This window comes from Dromiciops gliroides, chromosome 5 (genome assembly GCF_019393635.1).
Source record: "Dromiciops gliroides isolate mDroGli1 chromosome 5, mDroGli1.pri, whole genome shotgun sequence".
NCBI classification, from domain to species: domain Eukaryota; kingdom Metazoa; phylum Chordata; class Mammalia; order Microbiotheria; family Microbiotheriidae; genus Dromiciops; species Dromiciops gliroides.
Window position 1 is genome coordinate 158,028,177 of NC_057865.1, and position 24,185 is coordinate 158,052,361.

The 24,185-nt window shown below is 36.3% G+C and overlaps 1 pseudogene; it reads left to right on the forward strand.

Moving 5' to 3' along the window:
• Positions 1-1,219: 1,219 nt before the first annotated feature.
• The window catches only part of LOC122728846, a 30,412-nt pseudogene continuing 7,446 nt past the window's right edge, over positions 1,220-24,185 (forward strand).

Here is a 24,185-nt window from a genome sequence, read left to right on the forward strand (position 1 = left end):
ACCAACCAAGCATTAGAAGGTTGAGAATTCCTTATGCCTGTTTTGTTCTCAGGCAGTGAGAAAGTGAAGTCAACAGTCTGAACTTTTAGTGCCCTGAGGCAACCAAATCTTAAGGAATGTCTCAATACCTTTTAAATAAAAAGTGGCCTAACTTTGAGAGGGGGAAAAGGGAGAAGAAAGGGTAAGGATATTGCTCCTACCACAAAGAGTAGCATAAGCAATTAACACATATTTGTTTATCAGGTTATTTAATTATCACCTAAAAGAGGAAAAGGCCTCAAAGGAATGAAACACAGAAAGGGTACATTCCGTGTGGGGGAGGGAGGACTGCAAAGACTGGAGTATGGGGGTGATGTTCAGCAAATGGAGGTCCAGATGTAATTCCAAGAGGTGAGAGGGTTGGACATATATGGGGAATTAAGATGACATATAACAAAGGCTACTTATTTTATATTTTTTCCTTAGTAAAGGACTAGTGAGGAAATCTTTGCTCTTTTACTCTTTCAATGGACAAAAAACATACCCTCCCATCCTCTGTTTTGAATTCAGACAGAGTAGCACTGCACTGTCTCTCTGGCACCCCTGCTCCCCAACCCCCCCGCCCCAGCATAAAGCCACAAACTTGTGTTCAATTTTAAAAACTTGATTGCTCTGAAATATGACTTGGCAATAGTACTTCTCCCCATTCACCAAGTATCTGTTTTATATTATTTTCTTAAAATTTTGTTTTTAGAAGTTGAATAACAAACGTTTAAAAATATAAATATTAATTTAAAAAATATATTTCTGTGACATCTTTGCTTTATATCAAGGTGTCCTGGCCAAATGATGCCTTAAGAATTCACTTTAATTTTTTTTTTGTTTTGTAATATCAATTTCAAACTTCGTTACTAGGAAAGTTATTGCCCAGTTTTTAAAACTTTTGAGTATGATTGCAATCATCTAGTTCAAATTTTTTCATTGATACATAAAAACTATGAATATATAAATCATTTAAATTAATTCAGAAGCAAAGCTGGTCATAATTAGTAAAATACAATTGAAATTTTAAAACCAAGTTTCTTTGGTCCTGTGATTAAATTCTTGAAACTTATAATAAATGCAGAATTCAATTCATCAAACATCACTATTAACTAACAACTGGCATATGAAAGGCACTGTGCTGGCTCTACAATATAGTCTCATGCCCCAAAGTGTACATCTAAAGGGGAACCGCAACATGCTTACAAGTAAGTTATACTATAGGTAGAAGGGGATATGCCAAAGGAGGGGCCTTAAGAAAGTGGTATGAGAAATATGATGCAGCCAGTATGACCTGAGCAGCAGAATGGGACAGTGGACAAAGAATTATATTTGGAATCAGAAAACCAGAGTTCAAATGTCACCTCAGCTGCTATTTTCCTGACCTTAGTCACGGAGCTTTAAACTATATGCTCCAAATACCTTATCTGTAAAATAAAGGGGTTAGATCAGGAAGGACTCTTGCAACTCTGCAATCACAGCCTCATCGATTTCAGCTGAGCATTGAACTTTAGCTGAAGATTATTTCCATCTGTTTCTATATAAGAATCATATTTGAATTCACATAAGTGTTTTATGACTGTCATTTAGAAATTGCACTGCATACTTTGAAATGAGTACATATATACACAATATATGTATATGTACACATATATCATATATCATATATATATGTATGTATATATATATATATGTATATATATATATATATATGCATGTATAGTTGTGAGATATTTGTGGCTTTTAATGTAGAGCAGCACTCCCTAAGCTAACTTGGCAATAGAACTTTTTTGGATTTGAAATATAATGATGAAGGCTGTAAATTCTGGTTTGGAAGAAGTGGGGGAATAAAATGCCCCTGGGAGAAAGGTGGGAAAAGAATGTTTTGGTGCAAAATAAAGGAAATTATTTTCATACCAAGAAGCCCCACATAAGCATTTCTGAAAAATATATGTTTTCATTTAATATTTTAGAGGGGAAATATCACTACATGACCAACATTTTTTCATGAAACCCTATTCATGCTGAGGGGAATACCAGGGGTCCACAGGCAATAGTATGAAAAATGTGATTATTGACACATTGAATCATAGATTAAGAACTAGGAGGCCCTTAGTGATTATTTAGTGCAGTTCCCTCATATTACAGATGAGGAAACAGAGTCTCATACAAGTTTTGTGACACTGCTTACATCAGGGTAATGATTTGAATTTAGGTTTTCTGATTACAAACTTGCATTCTCTCCGCTACAATCCAAGAAGAGGGGAAACGGTTTAAAATAGAGATGGGGGAAGAGGAGAAGAGGAGAATACTCTGGAGATAATATATGGTAAATGCCAAAAAGTAGAGTTCAAATCTTTAATGAATCGAGAAGGCAATAAGAATAGTAACAGAATATGGGAGGGATTTTAAAAAGCAAAATTTAAATCAGATATCAAAAAGTCTATCTTACCAAAATGTATATAAACTACTATGTTATGTTAGAAGTATAATGATAGGGGCAGCTATGTGGCCCAGTAGATAAAGCACTAGCCCATGATTCATGAGGACCTGAGTTCAAATCCGGCCTCAGCAGACACTTTGACACTTACTAGCTGTGTGACCCTGGGTAAGTCACTTAACCCTCATTACCCTGCCCTCCCTCCCTAAAAAAGAAGTCTAATGATAACTTATTGGGAATTCAGTTATCTGATATGTTTTGTGTAATTGGAAAATAGACATGAACTCAGAAATAAACTATGCAACGAGACAATAATACCTGTAATTGCTACCTCCCAAGGCTCCCATGAGGCTCAGATAATAAAATGCATATAAAACACTTCATAGACTCCAAAGCACCTATGATTAAATTCATACAGAGAATTTCCAGGTGAGGAAATACCCTTCACTAATGCACATTAAATTTACCTTGCAACTTCCTCAGACACTAAGAGTTTAGGTGACTTGACCAGGGTCTCACAGAGGCTGGACTTCAACCTAGGTCTAAGTCAAAGACCAGCTCTCTTTTCTTCACATTACCACCATGTGTGTGTGTGTGTGTGTGTGTGTGTGTATGTGTGTGTATGTGTGTGTGTGTGTTGACAAGACCTATACACTGTCTTACATGACTGTACATGTATAATCTATATCAAAGTACTTGCTTTCTCAAGGAGGGGAAAAGGGAGGAAGGGAAAGAAAGAATTTGGAACTCATTTTTTTTTTAAAGAATGCTAAAATTGTTTTTATACGTAATTGAGAAAAAAATTTAAAACATTCTTAAAATACATAAGAGAAGTTCATAATTGCTTTTACAAGCTTTTTTGCTACTTGTATGTTAGTGATTATGATCTTCCCAATCTGAAAAAAATGTAAGGAAAGAATATATTCCACTCTATTCTATTCTGGAGGCATTTAGTAAGCATCTGCACTGAACTGGGCATTTTGTTTGATGCCAGGGATATAAAGAAAAAAAAGTCTCTGCCTTCAAGGAGATTACATTGTATTTGCATAGATTATTTCTGGTTGGAGATCAAAGAAGGTTTTTGGAAAGAGATTGTATTTGTTCTTTGAATTGGAACTCAAAGAACAGGTTGGAATTGAATAGGAGGAGGTGGGAAAAAGGGATAACCCATATAGAATAACTAGTGCCAAGAGACAAAGGTAGAAAGTACCAGGTATATCCAAGGAAGTGGGAATAAGTCCTTTTTGGCTGTCTTGCAAGGTCCTTGAAGGCATGAGGCAATAAGGTTGAAAAACTTGACTGGGAACTTTCATGGAGGATCTTGAATGAGAGTTTAATAATGGCTCATATTTATGGTGTAGTACTTTGTTCTCAATACTTTGAGGATTGTGATCATAATAAAAATCCATCTTTTTAAAATTCATTAAAATTTCAAAATAAAAACATTCTCATTTTCAGATTAGGAAAAGGATACTTGGATAAAGTGATGGACTTGCCCCTCACTTCATGGTGAGTTAATGACAAAAAAGGAGCTGAATGTTGGAATCTTCTGATTCTAAGTTTAACACTTGTTTTATTACAGCATACTGCTTCTGCTATTATATGAGCCCTTGCCCAGGGACTATTTATTTATTTCATACACAATGCTTAGAAAACATTACTATCTGGTCTCAATATTCATATGATTTTAGCAGAAGTAAATTAGAAAGGGGGAGAGTGGGTTCTTCAGGCAGGCACACTAACAATAGTGAGAAGTAGCAGCTAATGACAAGAGAAGGAAAAAAATATAAAAGAAAGACACAAACTTAAAAGGACCTTGATTTCCTCATCTGTGCAATGAAGAAGGTTGGTTAAGAGTTCTCAGCCTTTTATGTATCATGGACCCCTTTGTTATTGTATGCCTTCTCAGAATGAGGTTCTTGAATAAGTGAAGGGAATGCTATATTTCAGTTAGAGGGTAATATAAATAAAGATGCATTTTCCTCCTTCATTCAAGTTATGGATCCCCAGAAAGCCATCTATTGGTCCCAAGTTAAGAGATCTGTAACATTCTCTGAAAAATCACAGGAGCCCAGGACTATTTAGTATAAGGGAAGAGAAGACTATATATTTCACTGCATTAAATAAGAAGTGGCATTTAAAGTTTGCAAAATACTTTACACACAGCATTTCATGAACCCCATGCTAGCCCTGTTGAGTTAGGTACCAAAGGTATCATAATGTCCAATTTACAGATGATAAAAGTGAAGCACAGAGAATGTAAAAGACTAGCCCACAGTCACATAGCTAGAGATGTATCAGAAATAGGAATCAAACCTAATTTTCTTAATTCCAACTCTGTTATTTTATCCACTGGACCAAACTTCCACAATGATGAGTATTCTTAAGAGATGACCTTCCATCCCTCCACAAGGTAGACTGTGAGTTCCATCAGCAAAAGGACTATGCCATATTTATGTTTGCAGCTTACCCAGCACTGTGGTATGTTTAATGTTTATTGACTTAATTTTTCATCAAAAATAGTTAAATCATGTTCAGTATACTCTACTGCCCCACAAAAAAACAACAAAAAGTCCAATATTTTCTAGCATGGAGGTGACACTGGATTCCTAGAGATGGAATACAAGCTTTGATGCATTTTTATTACATTAAAAGGCTGGTATTATTTAATGGTATGTATAGCTGGTGTTTTTGTTTGTTTGTTTGTTTTTAGTAAGGCAATTGGGGTTAAATGACTTGCCCAGGGTCACATAGCTAGTAAGTGTTAAGTGTCTGAGGCCGGATTTGAACTCAGGTACTCCTGACTCCAGGGTTGGTGCTCTATCCACTGTGCCACCTAGCTGCCCCCTATAGCTGTTTTTTGAAAGTTCTGTTTTGACTACTTTTTACAGAAAAGGGAGGAAAGCATATTGACAACTACAGAATCAGCAGTATAAACCTGCCTCACAGCATTGGTATTCACTTTGTTAACCATAAAGAATATAAATTCTTATTTAGTAAAAGGGAATTCCCTCGAGAGGAGTGACAATCTTTTAATCTTTATGTCGCCAGACCCTAGCACAGTATCTTGCATTGTTGAATTCATTAAAGTGCTATTATAAATGTGAATTGGTGTTCTTGCTGTTTGGAACCTGCAAAAAATGTCCTACCACCACCTGGTGGCAGTGTACTATAACTGAAGGTATGAGGAATGAATAAAAAGCTCTAGAAACTGAATCTAAATAGTTCAAAATAACAAATATCATCAATTATTGTGAACTTCTAAAGATCACTTGATTTATGACCATCCAAAGGATTGATCTTGAGATCATTATGAAGTTTAAATGATATAAAAAGAATGTATTGAAATAATATTTTTTGCTTGATAGTGTTGCCGATTTTTAATACTTACTGAACTATTGTCCCATAAAAAATAAGGAACTTAGGATGGTGAGGATCATATTTACAGTTAGAAGGGATATGTTAGTGATCACCTAAACCTACTCATTTTATAGATTTCTAACCACTTGTTTTACAGATGAGGAAAATGAGGTCCAATGAGATGAAAGAGTTCACCCTGAGTCCACAAACCAACAATAAATAATAGACTACAATTCAAGTCTAGAAAAACTCTCTGCAAATCCAGTGCCCTTTTCACACTAGCATGCTAGATTTTTAAGGACTAATTATAATAACAACAACTAATATTTGCATGTTGTTTTAAGGTTTGCAAAGCACTTTATAAATATCTCATTTTATCCTCACAATAATCTGGAAGGGTAGGTACTATTATCCTCATTTTGCAAATGAGAATAATGAGATTGAGCAAAATTAAATGGAAATTATGAGACCTGAATTTAAATTTTAGTTCTGTTACTATCTGTGTGACCTTGCACAAGATTTTTTTTTTAATTTTTTTTTTTTGCGGGGCAATGGGGGTTAAGTGACTTGCCCAGGGTCACACAGCTAGTTAGTGTCAAGTATCTGAAGCCGGATTTGAACTCAGGTACTCCTGAATCCAGGGCCGGTACTTTATCCACTGTGCCACCTAGCTGCCCCTGTTGCACAAGATATTTAACCTTTCTGGACCTCAGTTTCCTCACCTATAAAATGAGGGCATTGGATTATTTGACCTATAAGGTCAATAGATCTACGGGGGAAGGGGGAGAGCAAAGAAATGGAAGATAGTATTCATGCATTTCAATACTCTCGGCTACAACAGTATCTGGCTACAGGCAGGGAAAACATTCTCTCACATTCATTTCCAGGTAGAAGCTGAGGCAGGTAGGTGGCATAGTTGGCAATTATTATTGACACAAGTACCAAACCTAGCTCTATTAATTTATATATACTCATGCATGATATCCCAATTATCTTCACCAATGAAGATATAACTTATAAGGAAGCTAATGACCTTAGGTCACAATTAGGGAGATGAGAGTCCTACTTTATTCAGACTACAGCTGGGACCTACATTTTAGGAAGGAGAATGATTAGCTAGATAGCACCCCAAGGAGGGGTACCACAATGGCAGAAGTCCACATGCCATATCAATTTCATTTCAAGGAACAGGGAATGATTAGCCTGGAGAAGAGAAGACTTGTAGGGGTACATGTGAATTGTTTTCAAATATTAGAAGCCTTTCATGCCAGAGAACTATTAAACTTGATTAGACCCTAAGGGTAGAATTGGAAGAAATTCATAGGCTCATTTAGATAGTCAAAAGATAAGCTTAATAACAATTTAGAGGTATCCAAAAGTGGAATAGGATGCCTTGAGAGACAGAGTGTTTTGCTTCACCAGAAATTTTCAAGCAATGACTGAATGACCACTTAATAGCTACATCCCATAGGGGATTCTTGTATAGGTATGGGTTGGAATAGATGTTCTTTAAGATCCCTTGCAACTCTGAGATTCTGTGATGATGTGACTCTTTTATTGTTTGTATTTTTGTTTTGTTTTTGCAGGCAATGGGGGTTAAGTGACTTGCCCAGGGTCACACAGCTAGAACCTGTCAAGTGTCTAAGGCCAGATTTGAACTCAGGTACTCCTGAATCCAGGGCCAGTGCTTTAACCACTGTGCCATTTAGCTTCCCCATGTGACTCTTTTAAAACAGAAAAATTGAAAATATGTATTTTTAAAAAATGTTGTTGGGGAGAGGAGGGATTCTTGTTAAAGTAGTTAGAGCAGAGATCCAATGAAATTTCCAGTATGTTATGTGTCTAGCTATTACTTTGACATTAGCATGTTTATATGTTATGACTGATTATTTTTTTTTTTAATTAAGCAATGAAGCTAAGAGAGAGATGGGTAGGCTAAATGAGGGCTGAGATGAGTAGTTTCATTTGTAGAGATACAAAGACACCTATAGACATATGAGAGAACCCTGCAGCACCCATGTATGTAAATGGTTAAGGGGAAAATGGCAACAAAAATTCAGCCCTGAGATCCTGACAGAAAGCATGGACCTTGGCTAATGTCCACAGACTCTCTGATATCCAGTGGAAATCACTGCATTTTTATAGGGCTTTTTTTTTAAGTGAAATTTTTTATATTTTTCTAATTACATGTAATAACAATTTTTAACATTCATTTTTTTTTAAACCGAGTTCCAAATTTTTCCCTCCCTATCTCCTGGAGAATGCAAGCAATTTATATATGTATATACACATGTGCAACATGCACGTGTAAGTCACGTTGCAAAAGAAAACATAGAACAATAACACCAAAAAAGAAAAAGAAAGTTAAAAAAAAAAAAACCTAAATGATCCAATTTGCATTTAAATTCCAACAGTTCATTCTCTGGAAATGAATAGTATTTTTCATCATAAGTCCTTCAGAATTGTTTTAGATCATTGTATTGTTGAGAACAGCTGTCATTCGCAGTTGATCATCATCTAATATTGCTGTTACTGTGTACAACTTTATCCTGGTTTTGCTCACTTCACGTTGTATCAGTTCACACAAATCTTGCCAGGATTTTCTGAATGCATCCTTCCCATCATTCCTTAGAGTGCAATAGCATTCCATCACAATCATATACCACAAGTTGTTCAGCTATTCCCCAATCAATGGGCATCCCCTCAATTTCCAATTCTTTGCTATGACAAAGATATAGATAGATAGATAAAATCAAATTATCCATTTTATATCCTGTCATGCTCTCTATCTCATGTTTGTTCATAAATTTTTTCCTTACCCATAGATCTGACAGTTAAAACTATCCTCCTAATTTGCTTACAGTGTCACCCTTTATGTCTAAATCATATACCCATTTTGATCTTACCTTGGTATACAGAATGTGAGATGTGGGTCTATACCTAGCTTCTGCCAAACTATTTTCTAGTTTTTTCATCTCTTTTTCCTTTTCTCTTCCAGTAATATCACAAAATAAGCCTAAGCTCTGAAGCTAATGTGCCAAAACCTTTCTGAGGACAGAAGCCCCAGAGATTTGGGGAGAAACGAATGAGGTGGATAAATTAGAGGACAGGGTGTCTATACTGTTAGGAGTGCTTCATGACACATCACTTCCTGGTCACTAATCCTCATTACTGTCTGGGGCCCAGGGACTGAAGTCTCTCCGGATAGATGCTTATGGTGACCATATGTCCCAGATTTCCTGGGACAGACTTGATTTCAAACAGAAAATGTACTTATAATGAGGCTTTGCAAAAGGATTTTTTTTTGTCAGATCATGTATCCTGATTTTTAGTTTAGAAAATATGGTCACCATAAACATCCTTCAAGCAACAATTACTATCCATTGGAATTATGGGAATTGTTAAGTCCCTTCTTGATCCTTTGTGTCTGTTTTTTCTGTGAAAATGGATGGCCAGGATTTTGTTAAATCCATTTCACCATCCAAACAAGTTATCTGGTAGATTGACATAATTTGTTTTTTATCCAAAATTCCCCCAGAGTAATCAGTGTATATTTTAGTCCTCTAACTTTGATAAATAGATCCTCCTTTTTTCAAGGAGAAATCTCTATGTGTGTTTGTGTCACTTGTTGGATGCCATCTGCCCAGATAAGACAGGGTCAAGAACTTGCTGGACTCACCACACTAATTCCACTAGGGAAAATATGGGGAGGTTTTTGAAAGTTTCTAATAGATAATGCAGTTACCCCTCTTAATACCCTTGTCTGGCCAATACTTTTCCTATTTGTAAAATGAAAAATATAAAAATCTATAAAATTTCTTATCATGTCTAGTGGTCTATCCGATGGTAAGATGTCTGTAATTCTCTATTTTTTGTTATAATTCTGGAAGAAATAGAATAATCAAATACATGTTTAATAGGAATTAGAAAATCACTCTCTCTATTGTACACTCCATACTAAAACCAACTGTCTTCATCCTTCCCCCTAACCCTTAGAAATCATTTACAGTAAGGTAATTAAAAAACCCACAATGAGTTGCTGTATAGGAAAATGGGGGTGAAGGGAGAATTGGAAGAAGAGTAAGGGTACTTTCTCAAACTCTGAGATCATTGTGAGTTGGGTAGTACAGAAGTAAGATGGAGATACATCATTTAGGGCCTTGGCTAAAGAAGAAAATATTATTGTCTCATTATGATTAAATATACCATATACTATAAAAAAGTGAGAAATCTGATAGCACAAAGAAAGTAAATCAGACTAAAATGTGTACAAAGGCCCTTTTTCTCCTCCTTCCCCTATCCTTCTCCCCTCCCTTTATTTCTTAGAAGCTGAGGGTAAGAAGAAATGAATATCTTTCCCTGAAACCTGCCCATCTCCTCCTGTAGTTAATACTTTGCTAATTCTCCCTAAAGTGTGAAACTTTATTGATTTTTTTTCATAAAAACTGGTCATTTATACTATTTAGGAAGAGGGGTGGTGGGATCAGAGAGAAGAAAGTGAAGGAGAAAGAAGTTGGAAAAGGTGAAGCCTGGCTTATCATTTAATTGTCCACCTATATAAATGAATAATTTCAATGGATGTATTAGACATGATCCTTGCCTTCAAGTTTCTTACTCTTATAATCAAGAAATATAAAAATAGCTTGTATTCATGTAGAATTTTAAGGTTTACAAAGAGTTTAATATGTATCATCTCATTTTATCCTCAAAACAGCCCTGTGAAGTAGTTGCTCTCATTATCCCTATTTACAAATGAGAAAATCAAGGTTGATGAATGTTTAGAGACTTGTTCAGGGTCACAGTGCTAGTAAATATCTGAGGCATTACTCACATTAAGGTCTTCCTGACTCAAAGTTCAGTGGGTAATCTACTGTATCACCCTTCTTACTTTACATTACTAACCAAAATTCAAGTCAACATATAATAAGGGCCGAACATTTAAGTACCTACTATTTCCTAATTACGATCCTAGCTCCTAGGAATACAAATACAGTTTCCTCCTCCTACTTACATGAGATAACCTGATAGTGTGAATGTGATTGATTGTATGTGTCACTTTCCATTTCTGTACAATAGGATACCGAGCATTCCACTGGTGCACTCTTGATGCCAGGAGAATGGAAGGAAAACCTCCAACAGGTTATGTGAACCTCTTATAACAAACTTAGGGCAACAAATGAGATCACAGATCTAATTTTGTATTGACTATTGATTGGTTTTTTTTTTGTTTTTCTTGGGGGTTTTTTTTTTTTTTGGTTTTTGGTGGGGCAATGAGGGTTAAGTGACTTGCCCAGGGTCACACAGCTAGTAAGTGTCAAGTATCTGAGGCCGGATTTGAACTCAGATACTCCTGAATCTAGGGCCGGTGCTTCATCTACTTCACCACCTAGCTGCCCCCTTGACTATCGATTGTTAACAGAAATGAATTTTAAGCTCTTCAGATGTGATAATGAGGAGGACTGATTCAAGTTTTGCTGGTTCTCACTTACATTATTTATGTTTCTTTATTAGATCCCAGTTAGCAGTTTTGTGACATTCTATAACAGGGCTTGGCAGGCAGCCAAGAAGTAAAGAGAAGAAAAAGAGGATTATGTGGATGCTTCTGGGTTAGGTATTAGCATAGTAGACATGGTGTGGGGCCAAGAGGGCGAAGGATTCTTGTATTATAGAAGGAGAGAGCAAAGAGACTGATCCTAATGAATGTTGAATCTGTTACACACCAAGTTATAACTTTGTCTTCACAAACCCCTCTTCAGCTCAAAATTTCTGTTTTTATCCATGCTCCCCACACCTTCTTCATGTCTTATAGGAAAAATTATTATGTACTATATTCTTAGTCACAATTTCATTTTGTCATCGTTGACATCAGAAAGCATCATATATTTAGAGGGCACTATATTTGGGGATGGGTTGGCTGCACTCAGTATGACTGGCTAGGCTCATAGTACCACTGATGCAGATGTGTAAGGAAAATAGTACAGATCATAAAATGATGCTTTTTGTTGTGTAAATTGCAAGCGCTATATCGCTTTCCTGATCTTATTTCTGAAGAGTCTCTAACCCCCTAGCATTGGACCTTTTATTCGAGACTAATTTGGTCTGGTTAACTCTTCTTGGCTTTTGGCTCGAACAGGAGATTCTATTTACTCTTTTGAACCAAAAGCTTGAAACCAGTCTCCCTTTCCTCTATGTATCTACTTTCCCTCCCTCAGCCAAGTGAAGAGTTGAGAAGCAGCATAATATAATGGACAGAATGTTGGACTTTTAGAGCCAGAAAAACCTGGGTTCAAATCTTGCCTTACTAGCTATTTGACTCTGGGCAAGTCATCTAAAACAACTCAGTCTCAGTTTCTTCATTTTAGAAGGGAATGAAGCTTGAACTCCATGACTTGTGAGTTTCCATCCAATTCTATATTGAGATACTTTTCTACAGGTTGAGGTAAGGACAACAATCTTATCACTCCAAACCAAAACAACTCCCTACCTCTAATCCCAGATAAAAATATAATGGAAATTTTGCTGACCTGAATACCCTTCAGTGAATAGCTCTGAAACTATGGGACCTAAACAGGGGCTTTTAACCAGGAATTAGTGAACATTGCTTTATCCACTGCACCACCTAGCTACCCCCAAATTCTATTCTAATGGTTTATTTCCTCCCCAGTAATAGAGCTCCCAAAGGATAATATCATGGCAACAACATCTAATAAATGAAAGAACCACTCCTACAATATCACAGACTCTGTTTTCATATCATTTAGGATTATTTAGCAAAAGCCAAATATGTGATCAAAGCTTGTGGACACATAATATGAGAAAAAGTGGTGGTTTCAGTACAGATCTGAAATTAATTTCCTCAGTACTCAAAAATCGAAGCTGGTAACTTTACTGGAAAGCCCAGGAGATCAAGAATCATATTGTTTCTAGTGTCTCCTTTATGGGTTAAGTGACTGGATTATGTAGCATTGCTTGAGTCTATGAGTAGCAAATTCTTATCAGTTTTTCACTCATCAAGCCACTGGTGTGAGGGCCTGTTAAGGGCCACTATAATAGAGCTATTATTTACAGAGTAATTAAGTTAACTGAATCGTGCCTTTGATTCTGTGGAGAAACTAGTGGAAGAGATCTTTCTGTGTAGTAGCTTGAGAGGATATGGAGACAAAATCATGGAATAAAATCCCTGGTGTGCTTGTGTGGGGACAAGTCTTCCTCATTATTCAGAATCACATACAATCCAAGTTGGAAAGTTCCTAAGTATCCTTCTGGTCCAACTTATGCCAGAAAAATTAAGCCTGATTATAAATATCATCCAATATTTTCTTGAAGACCTCTAAGAAAGACAAATCCATTATCTCCAGAGGGAACCCATTTTACATTTGGACAGCTTTAATCGCTATGAGGCTTCTTCCTGCATCAAATATACATTTCTTCTCTCCAACTTCCATTTATCACTCCCAGTTCTTTCCTTGGTGTCATAAAAACAAAAACAAAACAAGTCTAATCCTTTCATTATACAAATATTTGAAAACAACTAACATATTCCCCCAATTCTCTTTTTTTGAGCCAAACAGTCCCAATTCCTTTGACTGATACTCATGACATGGACTTAAAGCCCTTCCCTATTCATATTACTTTTGCGTATCCTCTTCAAAATGCTTTAAAGCTTACCAGTGTTCTTCCATAAGTGTGATAAAAGTGTGATGTTAGGCCTTCCCCTAAGTACAGTACTTCAGATATGGTCTGACCAAAGTACAGTAAAAAAGGAATATCAGCTACTTCTTCCCGGAAGCTCTCTAAATGTGGACTAAAATTGCACTAGTTTTTTCAGCTACCAGGTCACACTGTTGACTTAAATTGAATTTATAATCTACTAAAATCTTTTTTTGACAAACTGCTATTTAACTGTGCCTCTTTCAATCTATATTGTAAAATTGGTTTCTTGAACCCAAATTTGAAACTTTTTACTTATCCCTATTAAATTTAATCTTTTTAGATTAGGCTTAATACATTGCTAGTAGGAATGTGAAACATGGTCAAGGAATAGCAAGGATTCCTTGCTATACCACTTATGCATTTCATTTATATTGCTTCAGCAATATAAAGTCTGAGTAACTGGAGAGTTGCCCTACATAAAATGTAGATAAGGATAAGAATATTATAAATAGTTACATGGAAATAGCCCTGATAGATCACAATAGATAGATAGGTACAGAGAAAAATAGGCATGATATTAATTGTTAAAAATTGTTAAAAATAGAACATTTATTATTTTACATAGAATATCATTTGAAGGCATCAAGTTATGTGCTTCCAAATATATAAAGAAAAATGTCATTATATATATGTGTACCTATGAAAAAGGGATAACAAATTCACTGGTAAACTAAGATCTGACATCTTTCTTCTTCTTTTTGCATCCCCAGGCTGGGAAATACTTTTAGTTTCCTAAAAGTTAGCACATTATTTTGCTGTTAATATCATAGTAAAAAAGGTCCTGGATGGGATATATAGTTAGAAGATTGGCAAATGCCCAGGATAGTACATGACCTAAACATTTCAGGGAACCAAACTGAAACATGAAACTTGCTTTGTATTCAAAATCAGGAAGGGCTACATTCCAGAATTTTTCCTAGCCTTATCTTCAAAATAATGTATATATTTGGTATAGGGAGAGGACACAAATGCAATATTATACATATACATATGTGTATATATGTATATGTATACATGTGTATATTTGCTTTTCAATATTTTTGTGACCACAAAAAACTAATTTTTCCTTTGTTATCAGAATAAAAAGTTCAATCATATCCCTGTCTTCAAGTGATAAAAAATATTTTAAAAATATTTTCTATACATTTGAACTATATGTAGCTAATAGACTATATAGACTGTACGAGTGGATACCAACTTTTGTTATCCTGCAATTTCTGTATTTTATATAACCTTCCAAAAGCAACTCAAGCAAATCTTTTTATGTGTAAGTCATTTGTATGTTGGTTTGACAAATAGAAGAGATGAAAACATGTTGGAAGGTCTCCCTATTTGACAAGTCATTGGGGAAAATCTGGAAGGAACCTCACAGGAAAATTGGTATAGATAAGTTCCTTATATAACATAATATGCTACAAATGAATAAATAACCTAAATGTAAAATAATACATTACTTTAAAAGTTGCAGAAGGGCGGAGCCAAGATGGCAGAGGAAAGGCAGTGAGCTCCTGAACTCGTGACACAATCGCTCCTAAAAACATCCAAATAACACCATAGGAAAATGCCCAGAGCAGCAAAACTCATAGAAGAATATGCTGAAATCATTTTCTAACCAAGAACAGCTTGGAAGGTTAGAAGGAGGGAGCTGCTGTGCTAATACAGGAGTTGAGCCCAACCCCACAGTCACCCTGACACAGATCCAGTTCCAGGAAGGCCTCACCAGAAAAGCAGACCGCCAGAGCCTCTGAATCAGCTGAAGCGCCAGTGTTGTCTGGAACCAAGCTTACAGTCTGGTGAGTGGGCTGAGCTCTGGGCAGGGGGGAAACTACAGGGGTCTATGCTGGTGCTAAGGCAGAACTTGGATTTTACACCCCTGCTGAGAACCAGGAGGTAGGCTTGAGTAGCAGTGGCCCAGGCTGGGGAGGGGCACAGGCTCCTCGGAGCTGACAACCACAACACACAAAGCTGGTTGATTAGCAAGTTGGTCTGGGGTCATCTAGGACCAGGAAACAGGCCAGGAGAGGGAAGAACCTGATTCTCCTTAAATCATACCACCTGGGACTTCTTAACCTTGGGATACTGCAGCCTGGAAACAGTGCCCCACTTGAAGGAGCTAAAAGTCTAGTAAAAGAAAGGCAAGATGCGCAGAGAAAGGTGAGGACCATAGAAAGTTTCTTCAGTAACAAGGAAGACCAAGGGGAACCCTCAGAGGAAGATGTCAACATCAGCTTCCAAGAAAAATACGAATTGATCTCAGGCCATAGAGGTGCTCAAAAAGGACTTTGAAGATAAAGTTAGAGAGGTAGAGGAAAAAATGGAAAGAGAAATGAGGGAGATGCAGGAAAGACATGAGAAAAAAAGTCAAGAGCTTGAAAAGTCAAATTGGCCAAATGGAAAAGGAGGTACGAAAGCTCTCTGATGAAAATAATTGCCTAAGAATTAGGATTGAACAAATGGAAGCCAGTGACTTTATGAGAAACCAAGACACAATAAAGCAAATCCAAATGAATAAAAAAAAATAGAGAGCAATGTGAAATATCTTCTGGGAAAAACTGCTGACCTGGAAAATAAGTGCAGGAAAGATCATTTGAAAATTATTGGTGTACCTGAAAACCATGATCAAGGAAAGAGCTTAGACACCATCTTCCAAGATATTCTCAGGGAAAATTGCCCTGAAATTCTAGAAGAAGAAGCTAAAATAGAAATCGAAAGAATCCACAGATCACCTCCAGAAAGAGATCCCAAAAGGAAAACTCTTAGGAATATTATAGCCAAATTCCAGAGCTCTCAGGTCAAGGAGAAAGTATTGCAAGCTGCCAAAAAGAAAGAATTCAAGTACTGTGGAGCCCCAGTCAGGATAGCACAAGATCTAGTAGCTTCTACATTAAAGGACCGGAGGGCATGGAATATGATATTCCAAAGAGCAAAGAAAATAGGATTACAACCAAGAATCACCTACCCAGCAAAACCCCAGCATTATCTTTCAGCAGAAAAAATGGGACTTTAATGAAAAAGAAGACTTTCAGATATTTGTGATGAAAAGACCTGAACTGAATGGCAAATTTGACTTTCAAATACAAGACCCTAGAGAACCATAAAAAATTGGAGCTGGGGGACATACCTGGGGTTGTACAGTGGATGACTGTCTTGTGTCTGAGGCCGGGTTTTGGCTGGGATCCCCCTGGTCCAGGGGTGATGATTTGTCCACTGTGTCACTTAGATGGATGATAACATCTTTAGTGTTAAATTGAGGGGTGAAGGTGTTAAGGGTTAAAATTCTAGCTAAACTGTTTCGCCAATAAATTATAAGCTTTAGCAAGAGTTAGACTTTTAAGCATTTATTAAGGAGAATAAGAATTTGGTAAAGAGAGAGAGAAAGGCCTAGATTCCTATCTATTAAAGGGAGAGCACATTTCTAGCTCCCTTCTCCGCCAGCGTCCTCAGGAAAGAGCCCCAGTCTCCTCCTTCCTCCTCCCACTAGTCCACGTCACTTCCTGATACCAAAGAAAAGACTCCTGGTCTTGCCCTCAAAGACCTTCGCTTCATGGGCAGAACTCTTCTACAGTAAGTATCCAGCAGGTGGCGTTATTCCAATTGTTACAGTCCCCCCTGTTGTTCCTCAAGAAACAAAATGTTTCCTTGACGGAACAGTAAAAAGAATATAATAACTATTGCTAACTAATAATATGTGAACAACAATATAGAAAAGGAAGAGAGGAAAGTTTTGTCCAGAGGGGCGATTTTTTTTGTCCTCGTGAACCGACGCTTTGACATTAGTCTTGCAAAGGGAGGGCCTCTGCAGAGAATACATGTTACAGATGGTGTATATTATAACAGAAAGAGAAAAAAAAACAACAAAAACAACAAATCAAAACTGTTCATTTAAAGTCTCTGAAAGTCTTTTCTCAGATGTCCTCTAGGTGTAGTCGTAGAATGGAAGTCTCTTCAGGGGTTGATGTGTGGATGCTGGTAATCAGCCAGGAAAATTTCCTACAAAATTGAGCTTAACACAACTTTAAAATAGCTTTGTCAATAATCAAATCAAACAATGAAAGTTCTCAAAAACATGTCTAAGGGAATTCAGAATCTTAGTTGTTACACATGAAACATATAATAAAACAAAAATTGAACCATTCTTTAAAATTATAATATTACTATAGTCCCCCCTTATGGAGGGTAATTGAGAAGACAATTGCTGTGATATTAATTTTTAAAAATAATTTTTTATCTTTGTTTCATCACTTTTTGCATCATCTGCCTAATTATCCTCATGCCATTATGAGAAATTAAAAAATCTAATATAATTGGTAACAGATGTCAAGGCCAAATTCAACAGTGTATTTATCATGACACCTGAGATAATTATGGGGGTTACCATAAAAGAACAGAGAAATGATGGGATATGAGCATTCCCACACTTGAGGAAAATGTACTGCCCATACAGTATGCCAGGCTTAAAATAGGTGGATGGAATATATGTCCATGCCACCGAACATATTGGAGGAAACTGAGTCAGACTTAATCAGATGCATGGGATTGAGATGTCCATGGCATCAGGCATATAGGAGGGAGCATAGAAGCCAGGTGTAGAAGTGAGATGGGTGGGATCAATACTTCCAGCCATCTGTACAATATTGTGGGGAAAAATAAAATAAAATATTAAACCAAGAGAATCCAACCTCAACATTTGTCAAAAGCCGTTCCCTCGGCCATACCTTGACTTCATGCATGTCTCCCCTCATGTGACAGTTCAGTGTCTGCTCTTGCATGTATTCCTCTTGTGACTGGATGGCATCTTGGCCAACTGGCATCTGATAAATCAGAATAACGGCAATTAATGTCTTAAATGATAAATTCCCATAATTTAAAATCTCATATGGATTTAAAAATTGAGGATAATAAATGATTGCAAAAAATGTGAATACATCTTGACTCAGAACACAACATATAATTATGCAACAATTTCAAATAATACCCCTTTTTTTTACTTAGTATACAATTACTTTTGTGAAAAATCTGAACATATTTAAATACAAGTTAAAGCACAACACAATCTCAAAGACAACTTTTACAAATGTTCCCCTCTTTTTTTTTTTTTTTTGGAATATGCTTATCAAAAATAATACTTCTAGAATCAATTTACACTTGCCATGGCAAACAATTTGCTAGGGAAATGCTTTAAAGAGTTTGATCAAATAATCAGTTGAGAAAAATAACAAAAACAAATAACTCAGAATATGGGAGCACAATACTCCTAGAATTAACATTGTATTATGAAATCAAAACCATCTTGCAATGTTTCAAAATTAGATAGATGAATGAATAGAAGAAAATACACGTGGAATAATAAAAGACAATGAAATTCAAACTAGGGAAATCTAAATGAATATGAACTTAATATTAATAAGAGTATTACAAAATATAAACTTGATCGCATGACTATAAAAAGCTTTTACAAATATTCTCCTTGTTTTAAAAACTAAGTATAAGACACAATCTCAAAAGCATGAAAATCTCTATGAAAATAAACCCATACCATTAATTTCAAAATGTATATATAATAGCATAGAAATCCTATGTAACCTCTGAACTGACATTAATAATCTGAGTGAATTCAGAACACTCTTGATTCCGATATCTAAAATCCCCAATACTCATATCAATACCTTGCTGCTTACTTCTACATTTCTGTAAAATATATACCCTTCCATGGCAAAAGAAGCAGAGTCTTGTACTATGTTGATTGTTATTCTTATTCAGCTTAAGTTTTTCTTCTTTAACCCCTCTATATTGTCTGTCGGGCTTTTCACCATACAAATGCTTTATAAGATTACTAATTAAAGACAAAAGCAGGTTAGCAAAATTATGAACAAAACGAGCATATCTGGAATTTAAAGAGTTTTCTAAGATTGTCTCAAAAGCACAGCCAGGCCTGGGAAGGGCTGAGCCTGAAGCTGCAAATGCAGGTAGAAAAAGTTGAGCATGCGCATCAGATCTCTGGACTTCCCAGGCAGGGGAAGCTATGGGCTTGGCCATAGGAGGAGTAGAGGGTGGGGTCTGGAGAGGAGGGGAGGGACCAGAGCAATTTGAATCAGACTTGATTTTTAACTCAGGCCTGGATTCCTCTTCCCCCACTTTGCCTCCAGGTGCTAGGGGATTAAAAGCTTCTAGAGGGTGGGTCATTGCCTCCAGGCATGCAAAATTAAAGCAACAATTACTGTTAGAACTGGGAAAAGCTGCGGGAATCTCTTCAGGTTTCTCTGAAAAAGCATGGTTGGGAGAGGGAGAGATATTTCCTTGTGTGAGTAAGTTGCTGGCTCTTTTAACAAAAATAAAAATAAAAATAGAAAATCCACAAAAACAAAGCATTAACATGATCTTATCTCCCATTTGTCTGGTTAAACAGACTAAAATCAAAAATAGGATAATTAGGGAGTTTAAAAGGTCCATTCGAAAAAATTTAAAGGAAAACACAGCCAGTACACCAGTACTTAGCAGTTAAAGGGAGAGGGAGGGGAAATTTCTTACCCAACCAGAAGATCAGAAGAAGACTGAGGTTCAGCTTTCCTCTTCGTGGTCAGCCATCTGTTAAGGGTTAAAATTCTAGCTAAACTGTTTCGCCAATAAATTATAAGCTTTAGCAAGAGTTAGACTTTTAAGCATTTATTAAGGAGAATAAGAATTTGGTAAAGAGAGAGAGAAAGGCCTAGATTCCTATCTATTAAAGGGAGAGCACATTTCTAGCTCCCTTCTCCGCCAGCGTCCTCAGGAAAGAGCCCCAGTCTCCTCCTTCCTCCTCCCACTAGTCCGCGTCACTTCCTGATACCAAAGAAAAGACTCCTGGTCTTGCCCTCAAAGACCTTCGCTTCATGGGCAGAACTCTTCTACAGTAAGTATCCAGCAGGTGGCATTATTCCAATCGTTACAAAGGGAATTCACTGGGGGAGGGGGAAGGGCAGAAGTGAAATCCTACATGAAAGTAACAGGAAAAGACTTATGGAGTGGGGGAAGAGATGGGAGAGGAGCAGGGCAGTAAATGAATTTTGCACTCATCAGAAAAGACTCAAAGACCTTAAACTCATCAGAGCTGCCTCAAGGAGGGACTAACAGACACACCCAACTGGGTAGAGTAATCTATTTAATCTGGGCAGTAAATGAGCCTAATACTCATCAAAATTGGCTCAGAGACCTCAATCTCATTAGAATTGGCTCAAGGAGGGAGTGATGTATACACTCAATTGGGTGGAGTAATCTCTCTAACCCTGCAGGAAAATAGGAGGGGAAGGGGATAAAGAGAGTGGGGCAAAAGAAGGAAGGGCAGATTGGGGGAGGGGACAGACAAAAGCCAATCCCTTTTGAAGAGTGATAAGATGAAAGAAGATGGATAATAGAATAAATATCATGGGGAAGGGAATAGGATGGAAGGGAAACAGTTAACAATAGTAATCATGAAAAATGGAAAGGGGGAAAATTGTACAAAAAATATTTATAGCAACTCTTGGTGAAGGCTAAGAATTGAGAATCAAGGGAATGTCCATCAATTGAATGATGGAAAAAGCTGTGTTATATGATTGTAGTGGAATGGTCTTGTGCTACAGGAAATGACAAACAGGATGATCCCAGAAAAACCTGGAAAGACTAATGAACATCAATGTATAGTGAAATGAGCAGAGCTGGGAAGACATTGTGATTAGTGACAGCAGTATTGTTCAGTGAGCAATTGTGAATGACTTAACTACTCTCAGCAGTGCAATGATCCACGACAATCCCAAAGAAAAAAAAAAAAGGAAGCTTACTATGCACCCCTATAGAAAGAACTGATAAAAACAACAGGTGTGGATTGTACATATATAACCTGATTGCGATCTTGTGGAGGGGGGAGGAAAGGGAGGGAGGGAGAAAAATTTGGAACTCTAAATCTTATGAAAATGAATGTTGAAAACTACCCTTACATGTAAATGGAAAATGAGAATAAATGTTTGTTGCTGAAAAAAAAAAAGTTACAGACGGTAAATTTGCCAGCAGTGGCTAGGGAAAAGGCCTTTAAAAACAAGAGATAAAGGAGATTATATAAAATAGAAATTACATATTACATAAAATTTAAAAGAAACTTATATGAATGATCGGTGTAGATAGAAGAAAAGGGGAAATTTTGAAGCAGGGGAAAATCCCATGTATCATTTCTCTTTCAGAATAGTCTGGTAGCCACACTACATAGGAATCTATAAAACCAAGAGCTTTTCCTCACTGGATAAGTGGTCAACAGAGAGTTGTGAAAAGGAGAAACATAAAATAACAATTACTTTATGAAATATTCTACAAATAATTGATACTAAAATATGTGAAAATTTAAACAATTTTGGTTTTATTTTCAATATAATAAGAGATTGAAATAGTCAATATTAGAGATAATTTTAAAGATTAGCACAGTTACAAATTGTTGGTAGCATTGAAAATTAGCTTAATAATTCTGGAAACAATTTGAAATTATTCAAGAAAAGTCATTAAGTCTTCAACCCAGTAATCCCATTACTTAGTGCTTAACAGATGTCAAAGTCAGATAGAAAGGTTACCTATCTAATATCTGAAGTGACACTTTTTTTAAGATAGCTAAGACACACACACACACACACACACACATACACACACAAAACAAAACAAAGTGGATATCCATCACCAATTGTGAAATAGTTTTTTAAAAAATCATGCTAAATATTTATAATGGAATATTGCTATGCTATAAGATATAAATGAATAATATGGGAAATTCAAGAAAAATAGAAAAGACAGTATAAACTGATAGAGTGAAATGAGCAGAAGCAGCAGATACATATGCACAATGACTCTGGTAATAAAAATGAAAAAATAATGCTGAAAGGCAGATGAACTTATAATTGTAGTGGCTAGTCTTGTTCCCAGAAAACAAATGATGACACACTGTTCCTTCTCAGCAAGAAAATGGGGGATGACAGGAAAAAAAATTGTTGCAAAAACAGGCAGTTAAGAACATTTTTCTTTAAAAAAGTCACAAATCATATTTTTTCCCCACAGTACCAGATGTTGGGGTTGGAAGTGACCAGGAACACAATGCATAGGAAATGGTACCATTTCATGACTAGGGTTGTGTGGTGGCAGCAGTATCATGGAGCAACCCAGGATCCAGAGGTGATAAGGGGACTGAAAAATTGGACAAAAGGGGATCCTAGTGGATCCCTATATTAGGACTAGGAGCAAGAATGGGTACTATCTGGCAACTCTGTCACACATTACCCAGGTCCAGGTAACATTTCCAGTGAAGGGAAGCAGAACAGAAATAAGGAGGGCAGTGAACAGCCCTCTCCCGAGATCACACTACTTTGAAAACACCTAAAACTTACAAGCCCCCAGACCAAGCTGTGAAACTAGCAAACATATATAAAAGACAGAAGCTCAGAGCTAATCATCCTTCCCAGTGGTGAACAAAACCCAACTCTAACATAAACTCCAAAGCCAAGAAAAATACCAGAAAAATGAACAATTTACAGAAAAGAAGCTGACCATAAAAAGCTACTATGGTGACAGAGAAGCTCACGACACAAACTCAGAAGACAGTCACTTCAAGCATCTACAAATAAACCCTCAAAGAAAAATGCAGATTGGACACAAGCCCAACATGAATTACTAAAAGAAATAAAAAGGGCTTTAAAAAAAGAACAAAAATGTTTAAATAAAATAAGAGAGTCAGAAGAAAATTGGAGAAATAAATTAGTTCTGTGAAAGAAAATTATGAAAAAAGAGTTAAAAGCTTGGTAAAAGAGGCACAAAAATACTGAATAAAATAGTACTTTGATGTATAACCTATATCTGATTACTCACTGCCTTAGGGAGAGGGTAGGGGAAGGAGGGAAGGAAGGATAGAATTTGGACTTCAAACCTTTAAATAAAAATGTTTGTTATCAAAAATTAAAATGAGTTAGAAGAAACAAAAAAAAAATAGTGCTTTGAAAAGCAGAATTGGCCTAATGATAAAAAAGGTACAAAAATATAGTTAAGAAAATAACTCTAAAAACCCCAGAATTGATCAAATACAACAAAAGGTACAAAACCTCACTGGAGAAAATAACTCTAAAAATTAGGTTTGGACAAGTGGAAGCTAATGACTTCATGAACATGAAGAAACAATAAAACAAAGTCAAAAACATGAAAAAATAGAAGGAATTGTGTAATATCTCATTGGAAATAAAGTAACATGTAAAAAGATTGAGGCAAGTTAATTTAAGAATTCTTGATCTACCTGACAAGCATGAAAAAAAGAGCCCTGACATCCTATTTCAAGACATTACAAAGGAAAACTGCCAGATATTTTAGAACCAGAGAATAAAGTAGAAATGAAAAGAGCATAGTGGTCACCTCTTGAAAGAAATCCCAAAATGAAAACTCCTAGGAATATTATTCCAGATATCATAGCTCCCAGGTACAGAAGAAAATACTAAAGCAGGCAGAAACAATTCAAATACAATGGAGACACAATCAGGACCACACAAGATTTAGCAGCTACTACTATAAAGGAGTAGAGAGCTTATAATATGATATTCTGTAAGGCAAAGAAGTTAAGATTACAATTGCAATTGAAAATAACCTACCTAGCAAAACTGAATATAATCTTTCATGG